This window comes from Amblyomma mixtum, chromosome 2 (genome assembly GCF_055824585.1).
Source record: "Amblyomma mixtum isolate Tamu chromosome 2, ASM5582458v1, whole genome shotgun sequence".
Classification (NCBI taxonomy): Eukaryota; Metazoa; Arthropoda; class Arachnida; order Ixodida; family Ixodidae; genus Amblyomma; species Amblyomma mixtum.
Genome location: NC_143013.1, coordinates 299,627,271 through 299,644,604, shown reverse-complemented (window position 1 = coordinate 299,644,604; position 17,334 = coordinate 299,627,271).

Genomic DNA, 17,334 nt, shown 5'->3' with positions numbered 1-17,334 from the left:
CAGAGGAGCAGTACAGTGGTGAGCAGCCTTGTCTAGAGCGCTCGGGCGGTGCACTTCCTTGCAAACAAATCCAAATTTTGTGGCAGCCTCTAGGGTCCAGCTGCGACGCTTGCACGGAAGTAGCGCCGGATAGCCTCGTAAACAAAGCAGGCACGAAAACTTTGGCCTGTAATGAGGGGCTGCTCTCTAATATCGGTTTTTGTTACCAAGTGCGCACTGCTCAAGCGCTCTAGACAAGGCTGCTCACCACTGTACATTGCAGAGGCACATATTTCGTGCTTAACGGGATGTGCACCAACTGCACATAATAGAATAATCCCTCATGCTTTCAAGTGGTACGCCACGTATTATTAATCGCGGAGTGGCGCAAGCGAAATCTTATCTAGTGCTTTCGCATTAGTCTACGTAATTATGGAACGGCTGTGCACCTACAAATTGGGACTCGCTGCATCAATAATCTCCCTGTAAGTTTCTCGCGGCCTGCCATTAGTTTGATGAGTGGCACTTAGCATGCTAAGCCTAACTAACTATATTACGCGCATCAACCTCCGGCGCCAGTCAGTGGCTTCGTCTACACCCTCGATACTCACCCCCTCCTGTCTTTCATCGAGAAACTGATGCGCGCAGCGTTGGTTTTTCCGGAAGCTGTGTAAGAACACAACGCCTCCGGGCTCATTACGAAGCGCTCGTTTAGGCTTATCGCGCTCCATTATATAGCTCAGTCAGGCCCGAACAAAGCGCCGACTCAACGAAATATACGAGCTAAATATAAACAAAGTGGGAACTAACAAGACCTCCGCTTCAAGGCTGGGCCCTACAAAAGGGGCCTCTCCTCCTCAGCCAACGTGTCGGGCGCGCGTTGATCGCCGCACAACCTGACGCGCGCGCTTGCATCCACAATGGCCTACAGAGGCTGCAACAACGCATTGTGCGGGACCCGCGGGCAGCATAAAGCGTGGCCTCTCCGACGCGTGCAGACGACGCTGCAGCAGTTCCGTCCTTGCTCCGACGTCGTCTGCGTAACTATCGAGTGCGGGGCTAAATAGCGACGTCCGGCTTTCAGTCTGGTTACGGCTATGGCTCGCTCGCTATAGCGGGCCGCGGCTGATGCGGCTGCTCTGAAGCCAGAAAGGCTTCGTCTGAGCCCGCTTTTGTTCGCTGCTATGGACGAGAGAGAGAGAAAGGGGGTGAGAGCCATCCAGTCCGGGTGGCAGCAGCTGCGGGGCCAATATGGTGCCGTCTCGCTCGGCGGACTCCTCTTAATTAACCGATTCGGCGCGCACTTGTCAAAGTGTGCGCTTCCAAAACTGGGCGAAAGCCGTCGAAGGCAGCAGTATATGGTGTATGAGCCTGCGTATGTGCGTGTGTGGGTGTGCGTGTGTTCGGGTACGTTTCGGCCCCATCGCGCTCGCCCGAACTGCGCGGGCGCCAGCAGTTCATGAAAGCTCGATCAGCGAGACAGCGGGAGAAGTGCGCAAGAGCGCTTTCTCTCTCTCTCTCTTCCGTCCAGACTTTCCCCGTTCCCTCGCTGCGTCCTAAACTGCGACCGATATTTCTTGAAGTGTCTTCGAGGCCGTCGTGAATTGGTGCTACGCGGAAAAGCGACCCTGCCTAGACGTCTATAGAGCGAAGAGACGTCGCCTGCATCTTTTCATCGGACTTTGTAACTTGAAAGAAAGGAAAGAAAAAGACGGAGATGGGAGGCTGTTGCGACACGAAGGGTACGTTGCATCAGCTGCTGCGTAGATTCACTGTGGCATGGGAACGCAGAGTATTGCGCAGAGTAAGAGTATTGAGTCTGGGGTGAGGATGCTTCGCTGCTAACAGCTGAAAGGTGCGACCCCTGAGTGGGATGCGTTGTTCACAGGTTTTCCTTCATTAATATCCAGGAAGGCAACTTTACGGCACCCTTAACCTTTTCTAGCAGGCATACTGTCCTCGGGAGCCTCTGCACCTTTTGTGACTGGAAGGAATATTAGGGTCAACACCAACATAGTGTTATCCACGATGAGCGAGGTTTAGTGAATCTCGCGTGTGATGTTGACACCGCTCAGGGCTCCAGGCTCATTCGGTCTCCTTAAGGCGGCATATAATACGTGATTTTGTGAAACCAGCCTAGAAAGCTTTACCGTGAACGAGGTAGAATGAAGTTTATGGCAATGCAATTACGGCTTAGTTGCTTATCACTTGAGCTATTTTCTTTTCCATCTTGGTTGCAACTGTATTCCCACCATATATACAAGGGTACCCCAGTCTGGAACCAATCTTCAGATGTGCAGAAATTTTCGTGAATCTTGACTCTGGTCGTTAGAAGCGGATTTAGGCATGATGGCAATAAAGTCACAACCACAAGAAGAATGAGAGGCAATATTCACTCAACTTTCTGCATATCTGACTGGTTCAAGATTGACTGATGCCCTTGATATAAGGATTGACCAGACAAGAGCGAACACCTTCGAACAGTCAAGATACACGCACGAGCTGGTTTAGATGAAAATGCATGGACCTAAAGGACGCAAATTTTTGTATTTATAACGGTTTGACATCTTGGCACATCTATTATACTGTTATCATAATTTGACGAAGGTCGGCATCTGGGTAGTACTGTTGCAACGGGGACTAACTTAAGAATAGATATGTTGCACCTAATACCGTGGTCCGAAGTCCACAACTCCTGTTATAGGCGAAATGGAACTTTACAAAGGTAGGTCTTTATTCCTGTTAGCCATACAACTCGTTTGGGCAGTTTGTATCCTGTCCACACTCAAAAATGCAAGCTCGGTCCGTAACCTTCATTTGCACCAGTAGGCAAAATTGGTTCTTTCATTGCTCATTTTTTACCTGCTCTTTTGTTGAATGTCATGATTTGCTTGCCCAAAGGCTTTAAGAACGAAACGAGCCTACCCAGTATACTAGCTCGACCAGTCCGGCTGCAGGAGTCGTGAACACAGAATCCACGTGCTATATAATCTTCATTTTTGAGTAGCAATGTCTCTTCTTTGTGGCAAGAGTGAGAATTGTCACTTACGACACACTGCTATGTTCATAATGTAAACATTTTTAGCCGCTTTGTTTGTTTCTTTTTTTCAGAAGCCATGCACGCACTCCTGAATGGCCTGACTTTTATCCATTTCCCCAGCCAGACAGATGGAAGGTGGCCACTATAATGTAAGTGCTGTGCGCTACATACCGATCCATGCAAGAGATTCTCTTTTAAGAACATCTATAGAAGAGACAACAGCACCACTTGACGCAGTGGACGTCTAAAAGCGATACAGGAAGACGTAGAACAAACAAGCAAGACCCGGTTAATCAAAAAGTGCAGTATAAACAATTTATATTCACTGTTCACAGAAAAATGTTTCACAGTTTTCCTGTTTACTTGTCTTCGAGGTTATACAATGAACTGAAACCCACTTCCACCCCCCACCCCCTCCCCCCATATGCACACTTACTGCCCGTTGTGTTTTAGGAGGTGCGGGCAGGGTACTTTTATTTTCCTTTATTTTTCTAGCCCTCTTTACCTTTCTTGACGCTCTGATTAATTCGAGGGAGCATAGGATGGGCAACAGTCTAGAATATCTGCATAACTGCATTTCTAAGCGCCTACCTGAAACCGCACTCATGGGAATCTCATCTGTTGCAACACATTAAAAAACTTCCAGCGTAGCGCCACTGCGCTTCAAGCGCCTTGCGCTTGTCTGCGACGTGAAGTGGTAACCAAACTCCAGTGAAATGAAATATTGTGTCCTCCTGATGCCACATGCGAACCCAGCAGCACGAAAGTTTCGCCCTGGCAGTCGTGTATCTCTCCGTAAGCATGGGCTCATCATCATAATCATCGTTATCGCCATCACCATCCTCATTGTCCCGCATTTTACTTTTTGCTACGCTGTTTTTTCGTTGACATTGCACAGGCACGTTCATAACCACAGCTTCAACCGGTTATAAACATTCCTGCCGTTGAAGGCTGTCTCCCCTCCCTATGCTACGGCCGTACAGTGCAAAAGGTACCCTTGATTCCTCAGGGTGCAGCGCCCACAAGGGCGCCAAGGATACGTCCCGCGTGATTCCCCGGACGCTATCCGTCATGGCGCTGCCGACCACGTTAGGCCTACCGCAGCCATGCGGCGCCGCCGTCAGCGATTTGCACTCGCCCTTGGCGTTGCATTCCGGTCTCTGCTTCGACGGCACGCGTCGACGCACCCACTGGCACGCAACAACCCACGCGCAGTTGCCAGTTCGATGGTGACCGCTAACTCGTATTAGAAAGAAGCCCCGTATACCTCCCTTCACTAATACCGTGCAGCACTGGTGACGCTCTGGCAGGCATCAGGCGGTACGGACAGTTCTTGCGCGGTAACGGTTTCCCAGTTAGACCCCTGGAACCTTGAGGTCAGCCCCAGCATCTACAGCACTGCACAACTCGGATGAGAAGGAGCACAGGCGAAGCTCGCATGGGGCGAGCGAAAGGGCACGGGGCCGTCCATTTGGCCCGAGCCATCGCTCAACGCCCGGACGCTGGTTTTCGCGATGCCGCGTGCCGTCTACACATATAGCTAGCTATAAGCACTGCGAAACGCGGACGGATCGGCTGGAGCTCGGCGAACGGGGCCCTGCTCTCATTTCCGGCTTCTCCGTCAGGTGGTGCCGACGTCTACGCCTTGGCCTCGCGTATTGACTCGATGTTTGTGCGCTTCGCTCTTCGAAGCCGACCTCCACTACTCTTTCTCTGCGGCGGATCCGGTTGCTGCGGGTAATGCGGGGGATGACTACGTGCGCTGTAAAACAAACCGCTCCCTTGGATGCCCGATCGCGTGCATGCCATGCACAGAACAAACTCTGCGAGCCATTGTGTCCGGTTCCTCCGGTGATCGGATTTGAGAGAGCTTTCCGACAATGGGAAGAAAAGTGTGATACGAATAGATAAAACGCGATAATGCTGTTCCTGCAATTGTTTATAGGGTTTGTTAAGGTTTATAAAAGACCTCTTCCCAACCCTTTTAACACAACCGTTCTCACCAAGAGCGATCCATAAATCCGCCCCTGATTTCCATAGTAGTAGGAATTACCTCTAGCAACATTACTGCCTCTAGAAGGTAGCAACGTAAGGAGAATTTCGTAATATTTACAATATTTTACTATTAAAAAAACGACTAAAAGGTAAAGGGCAAACTGGTTTTCCACAACCGTTCGTTTCTTTCAGGGCTAAATGCAAAGGGTTTAATCATCTGTCCCTTAACACCGATGTGAGACAGTTCGTACTCAGAAGCAGCCGTTAAAATAGGTGTATCTGGAGAGTGATTTCATGATGGATTTCGGGTGGCGCACCTATTGACATCACTGATCACACATGTTACAAGAAACAAAGGAAAAATGAACAAAAAAGAATATACCATGATGCGAACTCGCGAGCTTTGAATTGGTTACGGAGTGCGTGCGTCATTAAACTATCTCAGCAGGCGATCGATCCTATCTGAGTAAGAGTAGCCTTTTATACGAAGCACACATTTTGCTCGGGCATACCGCTCGCGTTTTATGCGACAGCCAGAAACCCTTACCGGAGCAAAAACCGGCTGGCGCAGTCCGGCGTCGTCAATAAAAATACTGTTTGGCTGGTGAGCAGTAACGTCACCAGTGACGTCACAAGAACAGAGAAGTTCCATTGGCTGGAGGGACATGATGACACCGACCCAGCAGTGACGTCACTAGGCTGGACAATGCCCACTAGCTGCAGGCAAATGCCTTCACCAGACCAGGTTCGTCTGATTTACTTCGACGCTGTGAAAATCTGCCAAATATTACAACAGCAGCTAACAGTAAACGTCACAAATACGTTTGCTTTATCGATCGCAGAAAACAGACTCAGTGTGGAATATCTGCCACGCTAGGAAGGTCACGATGATATTACAAGGTCACGTGACCTATGCGGCAGGTGGGCTACCTGCTTTTTCGCTACGTCGGCGACGACAGCGTGGACGCCAGGTTTTCTGAAGAATTGGAGCCCTAACGCTATCGCGGTAAAACGCCCTTGCGCTAAGATTTCGGTGCATGTCAAAGAGCCCCGGATGACCAAAGTTAATTTTCAGAGCCTTTGATTTTGATTTATCGCACAGTGCTCGTGATTGTCTTGCAACGTAACGGACCGTTAACTGTCACCGTCAGCCATGCCAGTTCGCAATGTCCCACGACATGGTACACAGGGCATTTTCAAAGCCTGTACGTATACCCCACGCAAATGACTACCTTGTGGAGTTGATTTCCTTCGTTGTATCGGTACTCACGTTCCAACGATACTAATGAGCCACACGCGAGCGAACTCACGAACTCTCGTTATAGACATCGCCGTCGGCAGGAAGCCTCTCACTAAGAATGCTGTCATCAGCGCACCACAGAACCCTCCCCCTCCCCACGTCCTGCCCTCACGTCCACGGCTCGTTTGCGTCCCGCCAGTTGAGCCTAAAGCACGGGGGCGGCGAGAGAGGCCGCAGAATTCGGTGGGTGTTGCCGCAGTCTAGCGCACATGTAGGTTTGGGCAGCCGTCGCCCCGTCGTGCGCCTTTCTCGGTTCCTAACTCGACCAACTTGAGCGGCGCCGCCCAAACTCCCACGCAACGAGCGCAGACGCCGCATAACGTCCGCCTCTTTCCCCTCCTCCTTTTATCCACCCCCTCCCTCCCCTTCTGCGCATGCTATCTTTACCGGCGCGTCTGCGAGCTCCGTCGGCAGGCCCCCAAATACAGCGCTGGAGGAACTCTCTTTTGTCCCAGCGATCTGCCCCGGACGCTTAGTGGGCGATCGCCGCGCCATTACGGTTAATCACCGCGGCGTCACAAAAGTGAAACGCGTATGTGAACGCGCACGCGCTCTTAGGGGGTCCCTGCATCCGCTATATACCGAACACACTTACGAGCGGATAATGCGCAGATAATATCCTGCAATATAGCGCTGGCCCAGAATTTTATTTTATACTTCGCTTGCGTTTGTGCAATGCCGCTTTCGTAACTATGGGAAGGTTATGTTTGCGCTACGTTTTGCCGCCTCTTGCGTACCGTTCCTACCCCGCCCTCTCCCGTGCGATCGTGTTTCCATCGGTGGCGCGTGTTCTCGGTAAAGACGGAAACTGTTTTGTTGGACGAGGGTTGGCCCGCGTGTAGCCGGCGTGGAAAAATGCCGGACTCAGTGCGCAGTCATGCGTTTCATGCGTTGGGCGAGGCAGCCTGGGGTCCTGTTGCAGATTGCTGACGATAACTTTGGCAAGTTTGGCAGGGAGGAGGGTAAAAACAGTGAGGGGAGGGAGCACACATAGCTGCTGCCATCTGGGGGGTGAAAAAGAAAGATTATTTGAGCACAGCTGGCCCGTGGGTGCAGGAATGCAGGACAGGCTGACAGAAGAGCGATGATTCATTATATCTTAGGGCTCTGAGAACGAGCGTGCTTTAGAGGCCCCCGTGCGTGCGTGCTTCCTCGAAAGTTTCGATGCATCTGTGTGAGTTTGCAACGTTGTACCTTTAGTGCTTAACTGATGAGAAATAACGCACTTTGGCAGATGTGGAAAGACGATTCTGCTGTTCAGAGGGATCAAATTATATCTGTTTAACTCAGCACATAACTGAGAAGTTTTTGTTCTTCTTTTTCTTAGCATAAAACGACTGCGTAAGTACTTACGACGTAGTCGAGTGAAAGGTTGTGCAGGCAGTGTTTGTTCTGGTATTGGAATACTGGCTGTTGCATTGGAAAGTGGTTTATTATTTCCGAAGGGGCACTGCACTGGCAAGACGTCCTGCACGCATTTGAAATGGAATTTTCTTATGAAAAAAAAAAAAAGAAACATCCCTCCAGGCGGCTTCAACTAAAGAGACCGAACCACGGAAGTGCTGCTCCAAAACATCTATCGACTCATGCGCCACGGAAAGCACTACCTAGGGAAACACCAACGGAGGAAGCCCGGTTTTTTACGTTTATCATGAAGCCTACAATATCCTTGAACCGGATGACTAGTCTCTGATGTTACAATGCAAAGCAAAAAAAAATGATAGAGACACCTTATTACATAATGTGTTGGCAATACGATAGCATTGTAAGCTGTTGATGCCTTACATCTAGTTTTGTGTCATTCTTTCATGGTTGTTTCCTGACCCCTGCACAACCAAAAACAACCAGACATCCATTCGGGTTATTTACCTGTTGGTTAGATGTTTCCCCGTAGGCGTGTAGGGGTGGTGAGGCGGACTCAATAAAAATATATCGAAACGTAAAGTTGTCACTTCCGGTTTGCATCACAGCATCACACTTTATTTCCCGATGTGGCTTCTAATGTTATCGCATTAAACGAGAGAAAGAAGCACCAACAAGAAAACCAGCGCCCCTGGTTAACGTCGGGGCAGCAAACGAGCCTAGTTAGTTATCGTGAGAAATTCCGGTTTGCGCCCGAGGAGGGGAGGTGAGCGAGCAAACCAAACAAGGCAGTCACGGAATCGCTAGCAGGCCTTGCCTGCCAGCCTGCTTGTGCACACTGTACTGCCTTCTCTGGTGAGCGCGTAACCGTCTCGCATGTCGGCTCCGTCGCCGTTGTTTACATTTACTGTCCGCCATGGATCGCTACTCTCGGTAGTGGTTCGGGGTAAACCGGAGAAAATTTGCTTCATCCCGCGGCAACGCAAGCCGCGAGCGGATGCTCTTGCAACGCGCTAAGCCTCGCGATAATTCTGAGCAGCGTTGTCAAAGCGCGACTCAGGAGCGGAAGGCCGCCTTATAAAGAGCGTGTGCAAGGATACAGAGCTCAGTTCCGTTCGGAGTGCACACTTTGACACTCTGTGCTTTCTTGAAACGTATGCTGTTTCTATATGTGTTTAGCTACGAAGGCTAATCGCTTCATAGGAGACTACGAGACGGTCCAGACAGCGTTAATGATTTATTCGGGTCATCGTGGACACTGTGTGTACACAGAGGTGTGTATGCAATGTTAGCGGTGTGTTTTACACTGTGCTGATCGGCTGCACCGCAGCATAGATTGGACTCAGCGTTGCTGCAGTGAACTAGGCCGAGCAGGGAGATAGGTCGTGCCTCCTTCATGACGGCTGCTGTGGGCTGGCGTCGTTTGTAATTTGGAGGGCTGTGCTCGCGTGCGCGTGCAATCCCCCCCCCCCATCTCTTCTTTCATTCGGCGAACGTGTTGTGTGTTTTATCCGTCGGGGCGGCGCCAACATAGGCGCTGTCGGAGGCGCCCTGTAATCGCGCGCGCGCGCGCGCGACACACACACAAACCGCCCCTTGCGTGGACGATGATGCGAACGGGCGAGCGGGAGGGCAGACATGGGATGAAAGGGGGGGGAGAGGGGATGGGGGGCAAATTAGCCGAGCGCTCCTCAACAGGCGGCCGCCGCCACGGCATCCGAGGACACGGCGTGACGCCCTGCTCGTTTACGCGACCTCACGCCGTTTTTTCATGCCGCCGCTCTGTGGTGGTCACGTATATGCCTGTAAGTACGTGAGGGAAAAGTGCGTCCAGCAGCAGCACGTACGAGGCGAGAGCGCGGCGGCGGCGTGGAACCATGACGACGACGGCGACGAGCTCGGCCGAGAGCATTTTTCATTCTCGTGTTACCAGAATGTTCTCGCGTGTGTGCCGAGCAGAGGGATGATTCTCTCACGGCGGCCTGCCTCCGGTGCTTTCCGACTCGTTGCCGGAGCAGAAGACGAGGCTTGCGGTCGACGGCGGAGGAACGCTTGACCAGCGCCGCCTGGTTTTCAGCCCGCTCATGAGCTGCCGACGTGCTGAGAAACAATTAACGAAGCGGCCTTGGGATGCTTGTAGCATGCGTATTTGTATTTATTCCGTCTTGCACGACAAGAATTACTGCGAACAGTGTCCACGGTGTATGAAATCAAGCACTTATAATCGAGAGTTATTCACCTTGTATTTAGGAGTGCGCTGAGCTCCGATGCGCGCTGAAGCATCTGACACCTGAAGTAACCTGCTAGGAAGTCTGATTATCTTAAAACCCTCCTCACATATCCCTGTTCTCCTTCAGAAATCAATACTGCTAACCTTCTGTGATTACACTTCTGCTACGCCCTCCTTTCGCCGCATGAAGGGGTGCTGTATTCTTGAAGAATCAGCGCATGCCTTTCTAAAAAACCGATATTTGTAGCATGGATGCAGTGTTCTTTTTACGAGGGAAAGCCTAAGAAAAAGTCCTTTCATTTCAATGTGCTTTTGAAATCAAGTAAAAAATAAAAGAATGAATACAAGCAAAATCCAATTGCGACCTTACCTCGCTAACACCGATAAATGCGGTCAGCGCTCCATATTGTTGTTGCACAGAGAAAAAATCAGTACCAGGAGTTCGGCTTACGGCGCCGCTGTATAGAGGGAAAGGCTAACTTGGAAATGATAAAGCGGAAAGGCAATATACGTATACGTCTGGCGAGCTCACGCTAGAGAACGCTATCAGGGCTAAAATAAATGGCTCACATAAGCGCAGCCTTTGAACCAGATGCCATACGGCCCACGCATACATTTTTCTCGCGCACCAGTATTTGCACTATGCGCTCACGCTAAGGTATCCTGAACTCTGCGCTAACGGAGCAGGGCTGCATAGGGTCTCTCATTTATCATGAGAGTGTTTCCACTGCACGGGAGGCATACACGTGCGCCTAAATTACTGCCTTCAAGGCTAATTTATGGGTGATATTTATTGCGCTGTTCAAAATAATAAGCCTAATTTTTACTGCAAGTCAAACCAGCTAGAGCGCAGACATTTTTGAGTTTGAACTTTTCACATTTCACTACAGACGGCAAGTTTGACGCAACTTTGCCTAGCGCTGCTTTCCTTAGTGTAATGTAAGTGAGCGATAGTTTCATTAATCGCGAGCACGTGTAGACTTCCCTCTGAGCGGTAGTGAAAGTGGCTTGGAAGCTTTCGTTTTGTTACAATTGGAAAGCTTTGTTTCGTTCGAATTTTAGAGCGCTGTTAAAATCGCATACTTTTCACCGGGTAGCCCAAAGTCCGTTAAGCTCACCGCGTATTCTCAAAACTTCTCGGAAACTCCATCTATCACTCCTCTTCATCTTAGAGGGATGTACTTTTTTAAAGCAGGCAGTGCCGGGGCTTGAGCTGAATGATTAACGTCACAAGCTCGGGCTCACTGCCTTGGAGTTTCCGTCTTTAGGTGCCCCGCTCGTGCCCGGGCCCTGCGCAGCCCCGAAAGGAAGCGGCTGTGACTCGAGGAAAGTGTAAGTTTTCGTCACAATGAATGAGCTAGGCGCTTCAAAGAGAGGAATGGAAGGAAAAACGAAAAGAAAGAAATAGTCCGCCCGAAGACGTCTTTCACGCGTGCGCTTCGCCCTATATCATCAGGACAAACAATTAGCCTTGCCAACTTCTTTTCTTTTTTTTTTTCTTAAAGAAAAAAATTGCACCTGCCTTGGAGACGTTGTTGTTCTACCGTAAGCTCACCCAGCTGCCATAGACGATGTAAACAAAAAAAAAAAAATAGAAGGAACGGTAGAAGAACCGCTGAGTGAGTACGCTTTCCGAAACTTCATGACAGTTCGGAGTTGGGCTAGCTGATGAGAGATCGCGTTTAGAACAGTTCAGTATGATGCGAAGCTGTACTTCAATGTAAAGTTTTAAAACATTTTACATCACTGAGATGTCCACCTAACCAGCCCTTTTGCGAATAAAGGGGCTAAAGAGGGAAGAAGCCACGCTATATACTACAACACATTCGTGCAGGTTCTTCTAGGATTCCAGCGTGGATGACCGGATTCTAAAATGCCTTTATGACGGTGAACAAGGCTAGAAATGGGGACGGTCACAGCCAGAAGCTTCTTTAGGTACTTATGCAAGTGGGCACGGGCCACAGAGCTGTGCCACGAATGGTCAGTCATGGTAAATTAACCGGCCAACTAACCAACTAAGCTTCGCCATGCTTGAGTAACCGCCAGCAGTTAGTTATATTCAAGACAAGTCTCACCTATAGTCTCCAAAGTCCGAACCTCAAGCTAGAGGCTCGAAAAACGGCGCGAATTTGGGACGATATGTCGTTCAATTTCGTCACGACTCCTCACCGTTTTTCTGAGAACGGAACCTTCACCTAAGTTCTGGCTGTAGCTGACATGAAAGTAATGATCATGTAAATAAAGATATTCAAACGCGTTCAGGAAAATGTTTGCTGCGAGCGCACAAAGCTTGAAACGCTTAGATGCTGTGGCACACAAATATTCCACTCATTTGTTTGACATCGTTTGTCTCCTAAAAACAAATGGTTATTGAACTCTTAAACCCTACCAGACGTGAACCTTCCCACTGAGGGCATATATTGTAACCAGGCGGTCTTAGTGGGCAATAATTCGGAGGTTAGCAGACTTTCGAGCGCCGCCTGTGGTCAGTTACATAAGCTGCGTAGAAACGCTAGCGCCTAGTGACAAAGTAATGGATGCAGATGCAGTAGCAAAATTGCACAGGTATAAAATCCTGAGAGGTGAATTGAAAGCCGAAACAAGTAACACAATTCAGCGTTCCTGTAGTTAACGATGACGGATGACGACAATTCTTATTCGCCCCCTTTTATAGCTGGAGCCTCCATCTGCTAAATTGGGTTGTGGTCGGATACATTTTAAGTATCCAGTGAAGCTCCGCCCACGTCGATGACCGCCACACAGAATTCCTCCACGACAAGTGCGCAGCTCGTTGTTAAAGCTTTTTTTTTGTTACCTAAACAAAAAGCCGAACACAAGGTGAATTTTTAAGCATAAGGATTTTGATGGCTCTCTGGCTTGTTTAGTGGAGAGAATCAATAACATATTGATATCGTTTATTGCCGCGATTGGTTAGCGCAGTAAAACAACACCCTGCCGGCCATGAGTTGCTATTGCCTACTGATGTCTCTCTCTCTCTCTCTCTCTCTCTCTCTCTCTCTCTTTTTAATTTGCTAGGTTTTGAATCTCGAAGAGCTCTGACTATTTAAAACTCGTAGCTACGAAGGTATACACGCCTGTTAAGGTAAGAAGAAAGCGTGAAAGATGGAGTGATATGAGAAGATGGGTATGGAAAAGTGCATGTTGCTATACTTCAGAGATTTTAACATAAACAGTCGAGCACAGCGCTACGCATGGAAGTCGACATTACCTTTTGAAACGCGGAATTTGGACTAGCGATGTTCATTTGCCGCCTGTGGACGCTTTGAAAACGTTGGCGTCTTTCTTGTCCCGCGCAATGTACTTACCTGAAACTATTCCCGGCCGTCTCACAGCATTTTGCAGTGCTTTGACGTCTGAATTTTTGCGGGCTCTTGTACTTTGCATTCCTATAATTTAACGCTGTTTTACAGCCTTTCTTTTTTATTTATTTTTTCAAGTGCTCATTTACCTACAGCGTTGATTTTGTTCGCCACCATAATCCTGGACATAAAATTTATTGGCCTTCAGGAGAAAAAAAAAACCTTCTGATTGCTCCTAAATGCGGCTGGGCGATTGAAGAGAAGTTTGTTTAAACGATCAAACAAGCGGACGTGATAATCATGTCATTTATTCTGGGAGTGCGAAAGCTGTTTTAGGTTTTGCTGAGGTCAATGCACGTCGTCACGTCACGTGATGAAGCGTCGTAGCTGGCCCGGCGTCGTAGCCGCTTTCCTCTTCGCTAGCTAATAGCCCTGGCACGGTTAGCCGCAGCGACTTAAGTCTTGAACGCCGCTTGTCGACCAGTCAGAACCTTTCGTCTTTTTGTTGTCTTCTATCTTTTACCGGGTATTTGCCTGCAGTACTCCAATTTTCATTCTCAACGCTTCATGCTTTTCAGTGCTGCCTTGAATCTCCTGCGCGGGACATCCCATAAAACCCATTCCTGTCCACGAGAAGATACATATTCGCAATCGACACGCGCCTCGTTCGGAATACCTGCTTGTGCACACATATATAAAAGAAGTCAAAGCAAGCGACCGCTTTTACCGCGGGCAGCGCGTTCGCGCTCACGCTCCGTCCGAGCCGCTCACGCTGCCGAGAGCCGTTTAGAATGGGCCGGAGAAATTAATGAGCCCGGACTCAGCTCAGACGTGCACTGGAACGCACGGGAGGTGAACAATTATGCGAACAACAACGCGAAAAAAAACAGCAACAACGAAAAGGAATCTTCAACGACTTCCATGTAGGCTTTCCTGTAGGAGGAACTAAGCAGAAGTAAGAAGTATTGGAAAGCAGGCAAACATATGCAAAAGCTACCAGAAGGTTTTCGGTCAGACAAGTTTGAGTGTGCAAACTGGCGGGGTGGAGGCGAACCTTGGAGCATGCGAGGGGCACTGCATGCCTTTTTCTGTAGCAGCGCTCTTCGAGCCAGGGGCAAGGGTGTAGGTTGAAGGACGGGGAGAGTGTACAGGCTTAGGCTGGCGACTGGGAGTTGCGTTCGCCCCCCGCTAAATTAATGAGCAGCACAGCTCGGAAGGTAGACGCTCCCCAAAGGTCACGGGGCTCGAAGAACTCGCTGCTGCATGCGGTGCGAGCGAACGCACATTGAAAAACGGCTAGACGTCCGTATACGCCGGGGGACGCCCTGGAGAGTGGTCTGTTTGTATACGGCGTGTTCCCCCACTATAGGGCCCGGCAACCTGCTTCGTCTACATTGCTCGCGCTTGTTTGTGCTAACGTATGTGCCTGTGCGCGCGTGCTTAAGAACAGGAGAACCTTCTGGAGAGCCCCAGTGGCTTTTCTATTAGCCGTGGGGGGATATGGAACGGATGTGACTGACCCCCTCCCATCTTCTTTTCCCTTTCAGTGACCGCTCTTTGTTTTGTTGTTGCTGCCGAGCACATTAAGCTCCAAGCTAGGCTCAGCCGCCATACGTAGGCGGCAAGTCAAATGACGTCATTGAAGGCCTGGCCGACTATGTGCGCGTCCCCGGTGTCCATACACAACAGCAAGCTATGGACGGGAGTAGTTTCGAAGTGAACTCAATGTGCATTCTCCAGAAACTTGAACTCACTCAGGTTCGTCCGTGAGTAGACAAGGCTGGGCCATTTTCTCAAAGAGGCCGTGTAGTGCCATTTCTTATGCGCATTCGAGTTGTGGATAGACGGGAGTGTTACGTGTACAAGCCCCTGCGCGGTATAGACGACACTGATAAATAGGAACCCACGAGACGTGCCTCATTAATAACTCGATAACGCTTTCTTCAGCGCATTCGCGTAGGCGAGGGTGAACGGGGCGTTTGGAGGTTTTTTTTTTTTTTTTTGCGTTTTGCGCTGCTACGCTTTGATTGCGGCTCCTGGCTTCGTAACTTGGAGGCCTTTCCTAAGTATGAGCAATTTGTGTGGCGGCGTTGAAGGTCAGAGCTGGCAACTCAATTCCGGAACGACTGCGCAATCACCCGGGCCGTTTTTCTAGAAGGAAAAAAAAAAAGTAGCGGAGGGAGCGGGAGAGATTGTTTTTTTCATTTGCTTGTTCTTTTCAGTCCAGAATTGGAGTTTCGTCAGAAAATAAAAGAAAAGAAGCTACTGCACCCGTTTACACAATTTCAATTGTCTGCTTTTCTTAGACAAGCATTACACGATAAAAATCTGTCGATTAACGGTGTTGCATTCCAGCGCGTCTTTTTGTATGTTTTTTTCCTGTTTATTTACTTTTTTTTTTTGAACACGAGAGTGCCTTGAGACGAAAGCATTGGTTTCTTGGTTTCGTACATTCTGGTTATACCTGAAGCGTAATTTGAAAATAATTCTTTCTTTTTTTTTATTTACTTGTGTGGTGGATTTTGTGACCGCTTCCAGACGCTATAAGTCAGGCGGCAAGGTGGTTCATATTTTGGTGGTGACAAAAACAGCATTTCAAGTTGACAAGAGCAGCCATTGGTGCGAATTTTGGACGGACGAATTTCACCATAGTTGCTTCGTAGCCTGTTCCAGTCCGTGTTGTTTCAAGGTCCGAACTCTCGTAATGCTTTATATTTATCTATAATGCTTTCGTGCGAGGTACAAGTAATGGATTTACCGCCAGAAAACGGCTTAAGTTTGTTTCTGAGGAAAGGAAGTGCTTAATTTGACAGCAAGGAAGTGGCGAAGGAAAAGGAGGGAGAGGCATGAAACTTGCACTGCCAAGGAGCTCGTGTGAGAGTTTTGCAACGCCCTGCTCGTCATCGCGTCATCGTCGCCGTCTTCCTTCGCCGTCATCGGCACTCGCATGCAGCTCGCTCGATGACGGCGCCTGCAACGACGCTTGCGAGAGGTAGAGCGAGATGAGAGGCAGAGAGGGAAAGGAAGGGGGGTCTGCGATAGGGTGGAGAGGGCAAGAAGCCGCCTAGCGATCTCGGAACCGTCCTGTAATTAGCGTCACTTTACGCTTGATTTATTGCCTAATTAGTCGACGAGCGAGCCGGCGTGCCCGAGATCGCCCCCCCCCCCCCTCTCTCTCCGTCCGCCCTCCTTGCTTGCCTGCCTCCTCCTCCTTGCTTGCTTCTTCCATTGTCGTCCTCTGTGCACGTAGAGAGAGGCTGCTGCTCCCTCCTGGCAACCTTGGCGGCGGCAGATACAAAACACACGCACGCACGCATGCTGCATCGCGCGTGGCCTGTGCTGGCGGCGCGGCGACCTGCACGGGCCAACGGCGACGACAGGTGCGGGCGTCTTTGCCGCGCCTGCGCCAACTCCTCCCTTGCTTGGCGGTAGTGGCCGCTTGGGGCGCGTCGCATGTTTTTTCATCTTTTCTTTCTTGATACTTTCGCCTCTGAGAGAAGACGCGCCTCTTCGCGCTCTTCTTTGTTGACCCAGAATCATTCTTGAGAAAGTACACGATGGCAGAGGTGGAGGGTGAGGACACGTGTATGTCCTGAGGAGAGAGAGAGAGAGAGAGAGGAGATGAATGGGGAAGAGAAAATTTAAGACAACGATAATGCTCGCAGTGCGTCCGTCGCCGTCGACATCTGAGCTGGATTTGTGGATGCGGCGAGGAAGTCTGCTTGGTTCTGCAACACTGCGACTACGTATATTCAAAACAATGTCGAGTTCTAGACCTCCAGCCACGACAGAAGGCTTTTAAAGAGCTGCACAACCCGAATGCTTTTGTTACGACACTGAGTCGGTCTCGTTTTTTGTGGATGGCACTGTAAAACTAGTCACTGCTTACCAATCATATTTCGCCCCAGTATCTTGGTTTATTCTTAAGCTGTGCAGATGCCTAATTGACTCCGACCAGAAAAGGCATGCGAGCATTATTGGAGAGTCAAGTGTCTTGCAGTAAGTCCTTCCAAACCAACTGCATGGTCAAGGAACAGTCTCTAAAATCCCCCATATGATCTTAGTAGTACGTTGATACATTCGCAGAACGTAAGTTAGTTTGGCATGC